The sequence below is a fragment of the Notamacropus eugenii genome, chromosome 1 (genome assembly GCF_028372415.1).
Source record: "Notamacropus eugenii isolate mMacEug1 chromosome 1, mMacEug1.pri_v2, whole genome shotgun sequence".
NCBI lineage: Eukaryota > Metazoa > Chordata > Mammalia > Diprotodontia > Macropodidae > Notamacropus > Notamacropus eugenii.
The window spans coordinates 186,183,463-186,198,809 of record NC_092872.1 but is presented as its reverse complement, the minus strand read 5'-3'; the positions used below and the strand labels follow the sequence as shown (position 1 = coordinate 186,198,809).

Sequence of the window (15,347 nt, the reverse complement as noted above, 5' to 3'; positions counted from 1 at the left end):
TTGGGGGCAACTTCTTCTTTGTAATTTTCTGGTTTTCATTTCTTAAAATTGTTTTGGGGTTGTTTTTCTTTTCATTCCTTTTCTTCAAATTCCCATAAGTCTCGCTTCTCTGTTGTTATTGTTGGTTAGTCATTTTCAATCATGGCCAACTCCTCATGACCCCTTTTAGGGCTTTTCTTGGCAAGGATACTAGACTGTGCCATTTCCTCCTCCAACTCATTTTACAGGTGAGGAACTGAAGCAAATAGGATTAAGTCACTTGCCCAGGCTCACATAGCTAGTAAGTATCTGAGGATAGATTTGAACTCATCTTCCTGATTCGATGCCTACCACTGTATCTACTGTGCCCCCGTAAATGCCCTCCCCCGCCACTTCTTTGTACTCATCATAGTCTTCTTACATCACAGAAATATTCATGTATCACAATTTGATTAATAATTCCTCATCTGATGAATATCGACTTTCTTTCCAATCTTTTGTTACCACAAATGAGGCTGTTCTAAATATTTTGATTTATGAAGGTCTTTTTTTTTTTTTTAAATCAGTGGCCTCTTTGGGGTATATGTCTTTCAGGGAAAGGACATTTTCATCTTTTTAGTTTCATACTTCCAAGATGCTTTCTAGTATTTTGTACTAATTTATAATTCCATCAGTCATACATTAGGATATTTATCTTTACACAATCCCCCCAAATTAATTACTTCTGTCTTTTGTCACCTTTGTCAATTTGTGAGTGTGAGGTAAACTTATGGATTTATTTCAATATGCATTTCTCTATTAGTTATTTGGAGTATTCTTTCATATGGTTGTTAATAGTTTTCAAGTCTTCTTTTTGAGACGTTTGTTAATATCATTCTACCCCTTATCTTTTGGAGATTTTGGTTTTTTTTTTGCACAGGCATTTCTTTTAGTTGTCAACAAATTTTGAATGCCAAACACTTATCTGAGAAAGATGTTTTTTTTATCTGACTATTTTCTTCTAAGATGCATTAATTATATTTTTGTAAAAGTATTTCAATTTTAGCTAATCAAAATTCATTATTTTAATTTCTTCTGGAAAGGTATCTACATTTTAAAAGCTTTGCATTCCAAGCAGTTGGGAAATATGAGTATTTAACATGGTGGCATCTTTTTAAAACGTTGTCCTTAAACTTTTATGAAATAATGTTATGTGGGGGAGAAGGTGGGCAGTAGGTCTGGCTTTGATAGTGCTCTGGTTCAAGTGTATTGATTGAATTTTCAAAGATGAGAATTTGAAGTCTCTATCTTAGTTTATGGAGGATAATGAGAGACTGATGATGATTCTAGCTACTAGGCTATGTCAAGATTTATTTGGTAGATGCTTTTCTTTTCAGCCTATAGTAATGGATTGCACATTTGTCTCTTAAGAAACTATTTTTAAACTACTTTACATATTACTTCATCTGCTATTGTTATCCCCATTTTACAAAGGAGAGAACTGAGGCTGGGAGTTTAAGTGATTTGCCCAAGGTCACATAGCTAACATTTGTCTGGGCAGCTACGTGGCACAGCAGATAAAGTTCCTGCCCTGGAGTCAGGAGGACCTGAGTTCAAATCTGGAATTTGGTACTTGCTAGTAGTTTTGTGACCCTAGGCAAGTCACTTAACCCTGCTTGTCTCAGTTTCCTGATCAGTAAAATGAGTTGGAGAAGGAAATGGTAAACTGCTCTAGTATCTTTGCCAAGAAAACCCCAAATAGGGTCACAAAGTGGTAAACATGATAAAATTGACAAAACAACAAGAAATCTGAGGTTTGATCTGAATTCTGGTCTTCCTGAGTCCAAACCCAGAACCCTTGCACTACCAAATTCTTCAGGACACAACCTTTTACATTTCCTTATATCAGTTGCATTAATCAAAAAGGCTGTGATCCTTAAGGATAACCCATCTTAATTTTTGCTGTCCATGACATGTTCTTGAATTGCCCTGATGATTTCCTTAGTTTCTATAAACAAATTCCTAGGACTTAGCTATTTATTTGACATTTTATTTGCCTGTGTTTTTTGGGAGATGTCATCATCTATGGAAGGGCTTTTGATGCCACTTTTGGATTTTAGCTATTTCTTCTCCTCCTCCTATTCATTTTCCTCTTTTCCCTTTCCCTCCCCCTTTTCCTTTTTTTCCTCTCTTGTCTTTCCCCCAAACGTTTAATATTCTAGTTGCTCTCCGCTAAACTCATATAAAATGTGGCCCCTTGAAATTAACAGGCTCCTACAGATGTGGTCTGACTGGAGCAGAATTCAACACATCTATCACTGATACAGTCATGGACACTGTGCTTTTCCTTAGACACTGTCCATCAGATCAGCTTTCTTGGATATCATGTGACTGTAGAGTCATATTGAATATATGGTTCTCTAAGACCCCCCAGATCCCTTCAGACAGACTGTTATTTAGCCACACATTCCCATTTTCTACTTGGGAAGCTGATTTCATAAATCAAAGTGTAACTGTCATTATTGATCATTACTCTTAAACATTTAATTCTCCTAAATGTCAATTTTATTATATCTGAAACAGTGTTCTCACCAACGCAAAGGCTTTTTTTTTAAATACTGATTGTTGCCTTATGTGTTAGCTAGCCCTTTCAGCTTTCTGTTACTTTGAAAATATATGAAGTAAGATATCTGTGCTTTAATTTAAGGCATTGCTAGAAATGTAAAATAGAACATGGTCAAGAACAGACTCCCAGGGAACATCACTGCTGACCCTCCAAAATGACTCAAACCATCATTCAGTCTCTCAATCAACTAGCATCACCTGCTCTGTACCAAGCACTGTGTTCAGCAGAGGGGGTTCAAAGAAAGCAGCTCACAGTCTGATGGAGGAGCCAACATGCAAATATCTATGTACTGAATAGAGATAATCTTGGAGGGAAAACATTAATGTAGACTGGGAAAGGCTCTGGTAGAAAGTATAAAGTTAGCTGGGATTTGAAGAAAGCTAGGGAAGCCAGGAGGTTGAGATGAAGTGAGAGAGTGTTCCAAGCATGAGGAATGACAAGCATCTAAGTAGGGACAACCTAACTTCAGTCTTGGATTTAGGAGATGGAGTGTCTAGTATGTGGACTAGAAAGGAGGTCATTAAGGACTATTTTGTGTGTCCTTCCATTCACATGGTTCTAATATCACCTGTTACTTACCTCCAGTTCCTGGAAATCTCTCTCTCTCTTAGTCTGTCTCTTGACTGTCCTTGTTTCCTTCAATTTTCAATGAATATCCCTTCTTCTACCCATTCAAGAAGTCTTTCCTGGTCTCCTTTATGATAGCACCCTCTCTCTGAGTTTATCAGTTTATTTTGTATGTATCTTGTTTGTATCATAATTGTCTCCCTCATCAGACCTTGAGACCCCTGATATCAGGAACTGCTTTTGCCTTTCTCTGTATCCCCAGTGCTTAACACCATGCCTGGCACATATTAGGTGCTTCATCAATGCTTGCTGACTTGAGTGAACTTCTCTGTGCCTTAGGCAAATCCTGGGACTTGATCTCATAGAATATAAACTCCTTGACTAAAAGAGCTGTTTCATTTTTGTGAAAGTCTCTTTGTATCTCCAGTGCTTAGCACAGTGCCTGGCATTTAGTAGGCACTTAGTGATTGCATATTGATGTGACTTTTTTAACTTAGCAGTTTCTACACAAATAACAGGGGCAGCCAGGTGGTAAAATAGATGAGTGCCTGAAGTCAGTCCCTGGAGAGACCCGGAGTCAGGAAGACTCATCTTCCTGAGTTCCAAACTGCCCTCTCACTGACTGTGTGACCCAAGTCACTTAATCTTGTTTGCCTCAGTTTTCTGATCTGTAAAATGAACTGCAAAAGAAAATGGCAAACCACTCTAGTATCTTTGCCAAAAAAAAAACAAAAACCCAAAAGAGGTCATGAAGAGTCAGACATGACTAAAAATGACTAAACAATAATAAAAAATAACATAAGAAATATTGTCAAATGCTTTGCTAAAATCCAGGTAAACTATAATACAATATTCCCTTGATTTATCAGTCTAACTCTGTCAAAAAAAAGTGAGGTGATTGACCTGATTGACTCTTTATCATCATTCCTTCTTTTTCTACTAAATGACTAACCATCCCATTACTAAAATTGTTGGCGTAATTGTTGGTGTAAGGTGGTGTTAAGTGAATGAATGGTGAGGTAGATTTACTCCTAGGTTATTCCCCTGATTTCTTCAATCAGAAGAGCATAGCAGGCTGTCACATAATTAATTAAGTAGCTAAGTAATTATGCAGCTATAGAACGTAGTTTGTATTTGGATCATCACAAAGAATTACCTTCAGGCTAGCGACTCAGCAACTATATCAGGGTCCTCAGTATTTTTGTGAATACTTTTCCAATGCTTATAATACCCTTTATAGTTCACCAGATGCTGTGCTCACTGTATATGATTATCCCACTCTTCCCCTTGACCCAGGTTTGATGTATCTTTATTGAGAGATCCTGAAACACCCTCCAGATGATCAAAGTAAGAAATCCTTTCTCCTCTGCTCTGAGAACTCACCCCCTGCTTTTAGGATCTTGTCCTCTTTGTTGACTGACCTCATTTATAGGCTATGGAATCACTTACTTTTTAATGGATACATGATTTCTTAAAATGCAGTAAGACAACTTTTTCACTGCAGAAGGCAGCACCATCCTCATCAGTTCCTCAGGCTCATGACCTAGGAGTAATTCTTGACTTCTTACTATCTTTTAAACACCCCCTTCCCTCCCCACCCTATCCCACCCCACACCATCCAGTCTGTTTCCTAGACCTATTTCACATTTACAGCATCTCTCAAATATACCCATGCTGTCTTCTGGCATTGCCACCATCCTAGTGAAGGCCTCTGCCGCTTGATGACTGCAGTAGCCTCTGGTAGGTCTCCCCCTCTGAAATCCATCTTCCATCTAGATACTAAATTGATTTTCCTAAAGCTCAGGTCTGAACATGGCACCATTTCCTGAAATTCCAGGGATTTCGTATTGCCTTGAAGATAAAATACAAAACCTTCTCTTTGGCATTCAAAGCCCTTCCTAACCTATCCCCCTCCTATCTTTCCAGTCTTTTCACACCTTCCTCCTCATTCTCCAGTTCAGTTACACTCGCCTCCTGCCTGTTCTAAGAACAAGACACAATCTCTCTGGTCCAGACATTTCCCTCATGCCTGGAATGCTCTGCCTCCTCAACTTTGCCTACTGTCTTCCTTTAAGTTCCACCTAAAATTCCATCTTTTACTGAAAACTTTTCCTCTTAACTGCTCCTTAATTCCAGTGTAGTATCTGTGTACACACACACAGAGATTTGAATATATACGCATGTTGTCACCCCCATTAAATTGCAGTCTCCTTGAAAGTAGGGACAGTCTTTTGTCTCTTTTTGTATCCCTAGGGCTTAACACAGAACCTGGCACACAGTAGACACTTAATAAATACTTATTGATTGGTCGATTGTTGTCTTTTTATCTCCACTACTTAGCACAATAATATTTATGTAACACATAGTAGGTGCTCTGTGAATGTCTTTTGATCGATTGACTGAATCCCAGTTTCCATTGAGCACATAATGTGCTTGTTTCTATGGCAGGTCTTCCTTCCATTTCTTTATCTTGTTCTGCTGGGAGATATTAGGGGAGGCACTGTGGCCTTTTCTTTTCCAGTGCCTTATAAGGAGGGACTATCCTAGAATGTCCATCGTTTTCTCCTGCAAGTTTATAAAAAACATTGGAGGGGGTAGTGTCATGAAGGAATAAGCATGAAATCTCACCCTTGTTCCAACTGCTTGTGTGTCCTCAAATCCATATTAGGGAAGGAGGATGGTAGACCTCAGCATAGATATGTTCTGGAATATTGCCCACAATTTAAAGCCAATGTCACTTAACCTATAAGTTCCAGAACCTATTCTTTTCCTTTCTTTTGAAAAGTGGGAAAACATTTGTCCTTCCTCATCCTAACAGTGATTCTGAAGTCACATCTCCTAGGTCTTTCAGTAACCACAACTGTAGTTTTTGGACTGATGACATAAATTCTTCAAGAGTAGGTAAGTGCTCCCCTACTTGGACCTATTTATCTTGAGAATCCACTGCATGTTAGCCATTCTTTGTTCTATCCTTTTCTATGCAAAAAACAACAACAACACAAACTATTGAAAGCAAAATCAGAATTGAGCATTTTCTTCCTTTGTCTTGTCACCTGTTATCATCCCATCCACCTCAAGCAAGGCCCTGTTTCTCCTTTGAGCTTTGTCTTTTTTTTTTCCCAAATGGGTTTTTAAAATGCTCCTTTTCTTGTCCTTAGCTTTCCTCCTGATTCTCAGCTGCCTGAACCATTGTACTCCATCCATATTCTTGAACCCACACTATGCTTTTGTATTCATCCTCCATTACCTGCCTTTTCTTGAAATCACTGTACATTATTTTTTTTTAAATTCCCTCTATGTCCTTATCAGTCCTTTCAGTCGACTTCCTTTTTCTTCCATCATAAGAATTGTTTCTCTTTGTGTTTTTAGAATTTTATCCTTGAAAGCTTCTGGTCTTTCTTGGGCTAACTTCCTTATAGAATTTTGTCCATGGGGACTTACCTAGCTTTTCTCTGAATCTCATGAAAGCTGCTTTCCCCAAACCTAGCATGTGAGTCAGACCATGCTTGGCTTTACTTCTCTATCACAAATTCTATAATGGTAGAATAACTTCCCTCACCCAGAGGTCTCTAGGAGGTGCAGTGGACAAAAAGGTGTAGTCGATAGACCTGACTTCAGATTTGGCCTCAGATACTTACTAGCTGTGTGACTCTAGGCAAATTCCTTAACCTCTGCCTCAGTTTCCTCAACTTCAAAATGGAGAAAAATAATATCACTTAACTCACTGGGTTGCTATGAAGATCAAATGAAATCATATTTGTAAAATGCCTAGCACAGTGCCTGGCACATGGTAGGAACTTAACAAATGGCTATTCCCTTTTCTCCCCCACTCCCAAGATTCATAATTTTCATCCTAGAAACAGTTTTCTTCCTCGTTGTCCATAATTGGATCCAGAATAGACATTTACATTATTGGTTTCTCCACCTTTTGGAAAATGAAATTGTAAGGTCATATTAACAAATGACTAGCTATTCTTCTTTTGACAGAGAAAGACCTTTAGCAGATGTCTGGATAATTGAAGTTCATCACTGTTATATCATCCTCTTTCCTGTCAGGTTTGTGATGAAACATCACTTTTTTTTTTTAATCTCCTGCATAAAGGCTAAAGTAACAAAAAAAATGGTGTCTTCTGAAAGCAGAGAGAGGTTATAAGATAGAGAATCAGAAAAATAAAATCTAGAGGAACCTTATCATAGACTTAGAACTGAACTGGAACTTAGAGGCCATTTAGTTTAGCCCTCTTACCCCTTTACTGTACAGAAGAGGAAACTGAGCCCTAAAGAGATTGTGACTTGTCCTACGTGACATAATTATGAGTTAGAGATAGGATTACAAACCAGATCCTGGTTTTGCAAATTCAGTGTTTTGTTTTGTTTCGGTTTTTGATTGTTACTTTTCCACTGAAAGATCACTTAGTCATGGAGTCAATGAACATTTATTAAGCACCCTCACCGTGTCAGAAATGTGCTAAACATTGGGGATATAAAGAAAGACAAAACACAGTCCCTGCCCTCAAGGACTAACATGGATGTGGTAACATGTAAAGAACTAAAAAGATAGAGATATAGACATGTAGCAGAAAATTTACGTTCTAAATGGAAAGTAACCTCAGAGGGAAGGCAGTGGGGCATTCTTAGTGTATAGACACTGAGAAAGTCCTCTTGCAGGCAGTGGAATTAGAGGAAGCCAGGAGACCAAGATGAGGAGGGATAACCTTCTAAGCATGATCAAGCAGTCAGTTAAAAGGTATGGAGTTGGGAGATGGAGTGTCACATGGGAGAAACAGCAAAAAGGACAATGTCATGGATTGATGAATATATATCATCATAACTAACATTTATATAGCTCTTTAAGTTTTGCAAGTCACTTTTTCACATATTATTATGTCACTTACACCTCACAAGAACCCTTATGGGGTAGGTAATATTATTGTTTCCATTTTAGAGATGAGGAAACTGAGGCTAGAAGAGGTTGTTAATTGACTCACCCAGTGTCACATGGTTAATTAAGGGTTTCAGATAGGATTTGAACTCAGCTATTTCTGAGTCCAAGTCCGACATTTTTGCATCCACTGCAAAAATCTAGCTGCCTGCAGAGAGGAGTAAAGTATAAAAAGACTGGAAAGGTAGGAAAGGAGCCAGACTTTGAAGGGCTCCAATAGCCAGAGGCCTTTATAATTGATTGGGACCTCAGATGTCCCCCTAATCCCAATCTCTCATTTTATAGATGACAAAGTGGAGGCTTAAAGAAGGTAATGACTGGCCCATGGTCACACAGGAAATAACTGGCAGAGCTCAGCCTACTCGAATCTTTATTCCCCTCTCTAAAATGGTATATTCAGATTGTGCCAAGGAGATTCAAATTCTGCTGGCAAAGAACTAGATGATAGTTGGTAGGATTTATAAGCTAAAACTGTACCAAATAATCGCAAGCTTTGTGTATGTATATATATAGATATATATCTATGTATATGTGTGTGTGTATGCATTTGTGTTTATATATACATTTGTGTGTGTATATACATATTCATACACATATATACATGTTGTTGTGTTTGTCCTTTGTTCTAGAAGAGGACCGTGGCATCAAGATGATGACATGACTTGCAGTTGACTTTGATTTGAGTGAGGGAGGGCTGTGCAAGGTCACCAACCTCACTTTCTTCTCCAGAGCCATCTCATATATACATATATATTGTGTATGTGTGTACATAGACATACACACACACACACTTATTTTCCACTTCAAATCACTTCATCCTTTCTACCCTGGGAATCATCTTCCACGAACACTTTCTAAGACTTGTCTGTCAAGTGTCTGAAATCAAGCTTTTTATGTTTTTTGAAGTTACTTTTCAACAAATAATATCCTAAAATATCTTCATAAGCACTATAATAATATCCAACACACATATATATTTGCCTCTAAAAGCTCTTCCTTAAGCTTAAAGATTTCCAAGTTCTTTGCTGACTTTAGCTCATTTGATGCTCTGAGAGGTAAGTGCTACAGATATTTCTTATTCTTATTTTACAGATGAGAAAACTAAGGCTGATAAAATGAATTAATATGCTCTCAGTCACTCACATAACTAGTAAGTATCTGAGATGGGGCTTGAACCCAGGCCATCCTGCATCTCAGTCCAGTACTCTGTTTGCAATGCCTTGCACCTTCTCAGAATGACACAATTTCTGGAAGAGTAGTGTTAAGGGAAGTTAAATAGATGTTTTTCCTTTCCCTTTTCTAGGATTTACAATCATGAAAGAATCTGGTCTGGGCTTAAGTCGTGTGTTACCATGTAACTGCTCCTGTTCTTTTTTTGACATTGCCTTTGTTTCATTGTACTCCTTGGCAAAAGAAGGAGAAAATAAACAATAACCAGGCTGGCCTTGTTATTTTTCATTTCTTTCTTGTCTTCTATGGCAGTCCACATCCTAACATGAAGGACAACATAACAGGCATGTCTTTATTCGTTAGGCTCTTGCAAGTAAGCTAGTGACTGTCTTGAAAAACAGCTTAAACACAGCCCAAATAACACCAAGATAGGAACCAAGATGGAGAAGTGGGAAAAGACAGGCTTCTTTCATCTCATCATATTGGAGGCAGAAAAAAAAATCATGAGCAGAGAAAAAGAAAGCTTCTGAACATAAGGAGTTCCTCATCATTAACACACGGTTTGGTGCTCAATGGCGTGTTCACTCTGTAAGCGTGTCCTAGTTTAAAAATGCCTTAATATTTAGATAGTGTCTGTAATTCAGATAGATCTCAAAGTTCTCATTTAACTACCATCCTTCTAGAGAACACACATCAGTGCATTAAAGGGGTCCCTAGGGCTCATCTGGTCCATTCCTCTACCTCCAAGCCAGGACTGCAGAAACTTCGGTCTATTAGCATAAGCTTTGAGGTTGCAAGGAAAGGAGCTGCCAGTAAAAGCTTACTCTCTTGTCTCACAATGAGTCCATGAGAGGACCTTTCTTTCCCTTTTTTCCTAAATAGTTCTGAAATATTTTTCCAAAATATTTCAGTGAATTTTAGGGCACCTGACCCTTCCTAGAAAGAACTTTTCTAGAAAGACCTTTTTTTCTAGAAAAAGATGGCAATTTATCTGTAGTGGGTGGACCTATCTACTCTTCTCTAAGAAATATGGTATAATGGAAAGTAAACCCGACTCAGAATAAGGAGAGTCCAATTCTAGATCCCTCTCTGATACTAACTCTCTATAAAACCCTGTGTAAGTTCTTCCCTTTCTTAGGGTCTCAGGTCACTCATTTGTGAAATAAGTCAGTGTTCAACACTTGGCACAGTTTCTAGCACATAGTGGGTGCTTAATATAAGTTTGTTGATTGATTAGGTCTAATGTACCTTCTAGTTCTAACAATTTTCAAAATATCTTATATTTTCTTAATGTTTTATAGAGTTCAAAGCACTTTCACATGTGTTGTCTCTTCTGAGAGCAGGTATTTGTATGAGAAAACCTCAGCTGACATAAAGACAGAAGGTACAGGAACTTCAGTTAATTCAAGCAATTAGTCCCAGAAATAATCACAAAGTAGTAAGGTAGAAGGTGTCAATTTGGAAGGATTACAAGGTCTTTTTATACATGGAAGAAGGAAGGGTGATATAGGAAATCCTTTCTACCAGAAGTCCTTTTTTGCTTTTGTGAAAGCTCATGAAGTTCCCTTAGGTGTAGCTCTCTGCTGGTCTCCAAGAATCTGTAGGGTTTTTTTTTTTTTCCGGTAGATTGTAATAAATGTTCTTTTTTTTTTTTTAAAAAAAACTATTATTATTTATTTATTTTTAGATTTTGACATTTAGTTCCACAAAATTTTGAGTTCCAATTTTTCTCCCCATCTTACCCCTCCCCTCACCCCAAAATATTTTGCATTCTGATTACCCCTTCCCTCAATGTACCCTCCCTTCTATCACACCCCATCCTTACCTTATCTCCATCTTATTTCTTTTCTTGTAGGGCAAGGTAAATTTCTATACCCCATTACCTGTGTTTCTTATTTACCAGTTACATGCAATAATAATTCTTAACATTTGTTTCTAATACTTTGAATTCCAACTTCTCTCCCTCCCTCTCTTCCTACCCCTCCCCACTGAGGCAGCAGGCAATTCAATACAGGCTATATTTTTGCAAAAGACTTCCATAATAGTCATGTTGTGTAAGACTAATTATATTGCCCTCCATCCTACCCTGTCTCCCTTTTATTCTCTCGTTTGACCTTGTCCCTTCACAAAAGTGTTTACTTCTAGTTACTCCCTTCTCCCCGTCACCCCACTTGTTCCCTTCTCCTCTACTCTTCTGTAGTGTAAGACAGATTTTCATTCTGAATGGGAACAGATTTAGTGAAGACTTCTCAGGAATGTGGAGTATCTCCCTGGAGTGGAAGAGACCTTAGGCCCAGGTTTCCATTCCTGCAGAATCAGGTGATTTCCATATAAGGCTATGAATTGCATTAGGATCAATGATTGCATATGACTCACTAACTCCTCAATGCCTCGTTTGCATATAATGATGTGTATTTTTGTGGGCTTTGTAATGTCCAGGAGCAAGAAATTTGAACTGGGTTTCAAAAGGGATTGGTTAGATTTCAGTGCTTAGAATGTAAGACCTTGCTTCTCAGCCAATGAGAATAATGGTCAGTGCTGGGAGGGGGATTTTCCGCGTCAGGGTCTATATAAATTGCCATTCTGCTTCTGTAAGGCGCCTCCCTACTCCAGCTTTACTGGTGAAGGGACCACCAGGTTTCTCGGTTTCTTGCGAGAACCAAATAAAGAAGATTTTCTGTTTTTACCTTGAGACGCCTCTGAGTAGTCAATTTGAGTAAGGGGGTTCCTGCTTCCCCCCCCCCCATTCCAAATTTAGTGAGCATGTTATTGTCTCCTTAAGCTGTATGTGAAGAGAATAAGCTTCACTATTCCCCCTTTCACCTCCTCCCTTTTCTCCTTCATTGAACAAGATTTTTCTTATCTCTTTTATGAGTGATAATTTGCCCCATTCCATTTCTCCCTTTCTCCTCCCAGTATTTTCCTCCCTCATCCCTTAATTTTTATTTTATTTTTTTTTTATGGATATCATCTCTTCTGACTCAACTCAACCTGTACTCTCTATCTATATGTGTGTGTGTATATGTGTGTGTGTGTATGTATATAATCCCTCCACCTACCCAAATACTGAGAAAAGTCTCAAGAGTTACAAATAGCATCTTTTCATGTAGGAAAGCAAACAGTTCATCTTTAGAAAGTCCCTTATGATTTCTCTTTCCTGTTCACCTTTCATGCTTCTCTTGATTCTTGTGTTTGAAAGTCAAATTCTGTCTTCAGTTCTGGTCTTTTCATCAAGAATGCTTAAAAGTCCTCTAAATCATTGAATGATCATTTTTTCCCTTCAAGTATTATACTCTCTTTTGCTTGGGTAGGGGATTCTTGATTTTAATCCTAGTTCTTTTGACTTCTGGAAAATCCTGTTCCAAGCCCTTCAATCCCTTAATATAGAAGCTGCCAGTTCCTGTTTTATCCTGATTGTATTTCCACAATATTTGAATTGTTTCTTTCTAGCTGCTTGTAATATTTTCTCCTTGACATGGGAATTCTGAAATTTGGCCACAGTGTTCCTAGGAGTTTCTCTTTTCAGGTCTCTTTCAGGAGGTGATCAGTGGATTCTTTCAATATTTATTTTGCCCTCTAGTTCTAGAATATCAGGGCAGTTTTCCTTAATATTGGAAGATAATGTCTAGGCTCTTTTTTTGATCATAGCTTTCAGGTTGTCCCATAATTTTTAAATTGTCTCTCCTGGATCTATTTTCCAGGTCAGTTGTTTTTCCTATGAGATATTTCACATTATCTTCTATTTTTTCAGACTTTTGGTTTTGTTTTCTAACTGCTTGGTTTTTGTCAGTCATTAGCTTCCCTGAACTCTATTCTCTTTTTTAAAGAACTATTTTGTTCAGTGAGCTTTTGAACCTTCTCTTCATTTGGCTAATTTTGTTTTTTAACGCCTCCTCCTCATTGGCTTTTTGGACTTCTTTTTCCAGTTGAGTTAGTCTCTTTTTAAAGGTGTTATTTTCCTCAGTAATTTTTTGGTTCTCTTTTAGCAGGCTGCTGATATGCTTTTCAAGCTCTCCTATGACTTGAACCCATTTCATATTCATTTTGGAGGTACTGGAGGCAGAGGCCTTGACTTCCTCTGACAGTATGCCTTGTTCTTCCTCATCTGAAAGGATGGAAAGAGACACCTGTTCACCAAGAAAGTAACCTTCTATGGTTTTATTTTTTTCCCTTTTTTGGGCATTTTCCCAGCCAGTTACTTGACTTCTGAATCCTTTTTTCAAGAGGAAGGGTCCTAGTGCTCCTCCTCTCCTCAGTGCCTTGCTCAAGGCTGATATTCTGATTAGCTGCTCAACTCTTCCAGGGACTTTGGGTGGGAAGTGGGGTTGCCACTGAAGGCTGAGGTTCAGATCAGCTGCTTAATTCCACCAGAGGCTTTAAGCTGAACTGCCTAGACCATGGACCCAGGCTGCTTCTGCTTAGCTGCCCGCAACCCACTGCTGCTGCTGCTGCTGCTGCTGCTTCTGCTGCTGCCTGAGGCCAGTGCAAGAGGAACCCGTTCCCCTGTCTCCCAGCTGGGAAAGCACTCCCACACTGATCTTTGGAGCTTTCTTTGTCACTTGTGGGTTGAGGGGTCTGGGACCCTCCCTGCTGGGAATTCTGCCCTGGAGTTCTGTTCAGGTCTTGTTCCTCCCAGCGTCTCATGGCCAGGACTGGGCTCTGCTCTGCTCAGCCTCCCATGATATAGACCTTTTCTGTTGGCCTTCCAGGTTATCTCTGGCTGGAAACCTCTTTCACTCTGTCGTTCTGTGGCTTCTGCTGCTCTAGAATTCGTTGAGAGTCATTTTTACAGGTATTTTGTGGGCTGTGGGGAAAGCGCTAGAGTATATATGCATCTTTCTGCTCCACCATCTTGGCTCTGCCCCCTCGAATCTGTAGGTTTTTGAAGGCTATAACTGGACTTATCTCCACCATATGTAGAGACATTGAAATTCCCTGAAAGCTGCCATTTTCCTTCAGTAACAATCTCATCATTGCAACCTCAGTGTGTCTTCTCACTTAACACATGTTATAAAAGGATAACAACATTTCTGGTACTGGAAGTCCCCTTTTCCTTCATGGAGTCCCTGTGCACTCCCCTTGTGTGATTATCTCTCCACATGATTTTGTCTTCATTGGGTTTCTGTGCTTTGGACTGGAGTCATTTTTTTCTGTGAATGAAGCCTCTCTGATCCCAGCTGGATGAAATGTCTGCTACCAGTCTGGTCTCCTACCAGTCCTGTCTCTCCAGTTACATTGAGGAAAAGGAAGAGAGAGAAGGAGGGAGAGAAAGAGAAAGACAGAAAGAGAGATATAAAGAGAAAAAGACAGACAGAGAGAGGGAGAGACACAGATAGAAAGAGACAGACAGAGAAGAGACAGAGAGAGATAGAAATAGACACAGAGACATGGACAGACAGACATAGACAGAGAGACAGAGGAGAGGGGAGTGAGAGGGATTAGGAGAGGGAGAAAGAAAGGGAGGAGGAAGAGACCTTTTGGTCCTCTACACACCCCACACATCCTTACCCAAAGTGAGTTCTTCTCAATGGGCTGGCTGCAACTCTGAAATAAGACTTTCCCCATCCCTTGAAACGTTTTATCTCTGGAATAACACACTGCCAAGTTGGGCACTGTTTTTCACATTGCCCCCGAGGTGTATCGGAATCTATCAGGCAATCTTAAAATGTCTCCTAGTTGCATCAGCTACCTTTCATCCAATGGATAAAACTCTATAATCCTTTCAAATTGATTTAGGACTTATTCACACATTATAAGGTTGTTGGAACATTCTTTAACACCTACTACTTTGTGATTACTTTCTGGGATTGATTGATTCAAATTAGGTGACTGTGCTTTCTGTAATTACATTAATTGAGGTGGTGAGTGTGGAACTCTTACTTAAGTATTATCGTCATTACTTTACAGATAAGAACCTGAGACCAAGAAAGATGCAATGACTTGTTTCAACTCCCACAGCTGGTCAGTGATACAGCCAACTCTTGACCCCAGATTTTCCAGGCTTCCTTCTATTATACTGTTTTGTCTCTGAGATACCAAGGATTCTTAGAGTAGAAGAATGGTAATTAATCATTCACCAAGTGT

The 15,347-nt window shown here is 39.0% G+C and overlaps 1 protein-coding gene across 4 annotated transcripts in view; it reads left to right on the top strand.

The window, feature by feature from the left end:
- Positions 1 to 15,347, top strand: part of SORCS1 (sortilin related VPS10 domain containing receptor 1) — a 750,254-nt gene that overhangs the window by 238,505 nt on the left and 496,402 nt on the right. The window lies entirely within an intron of this gene.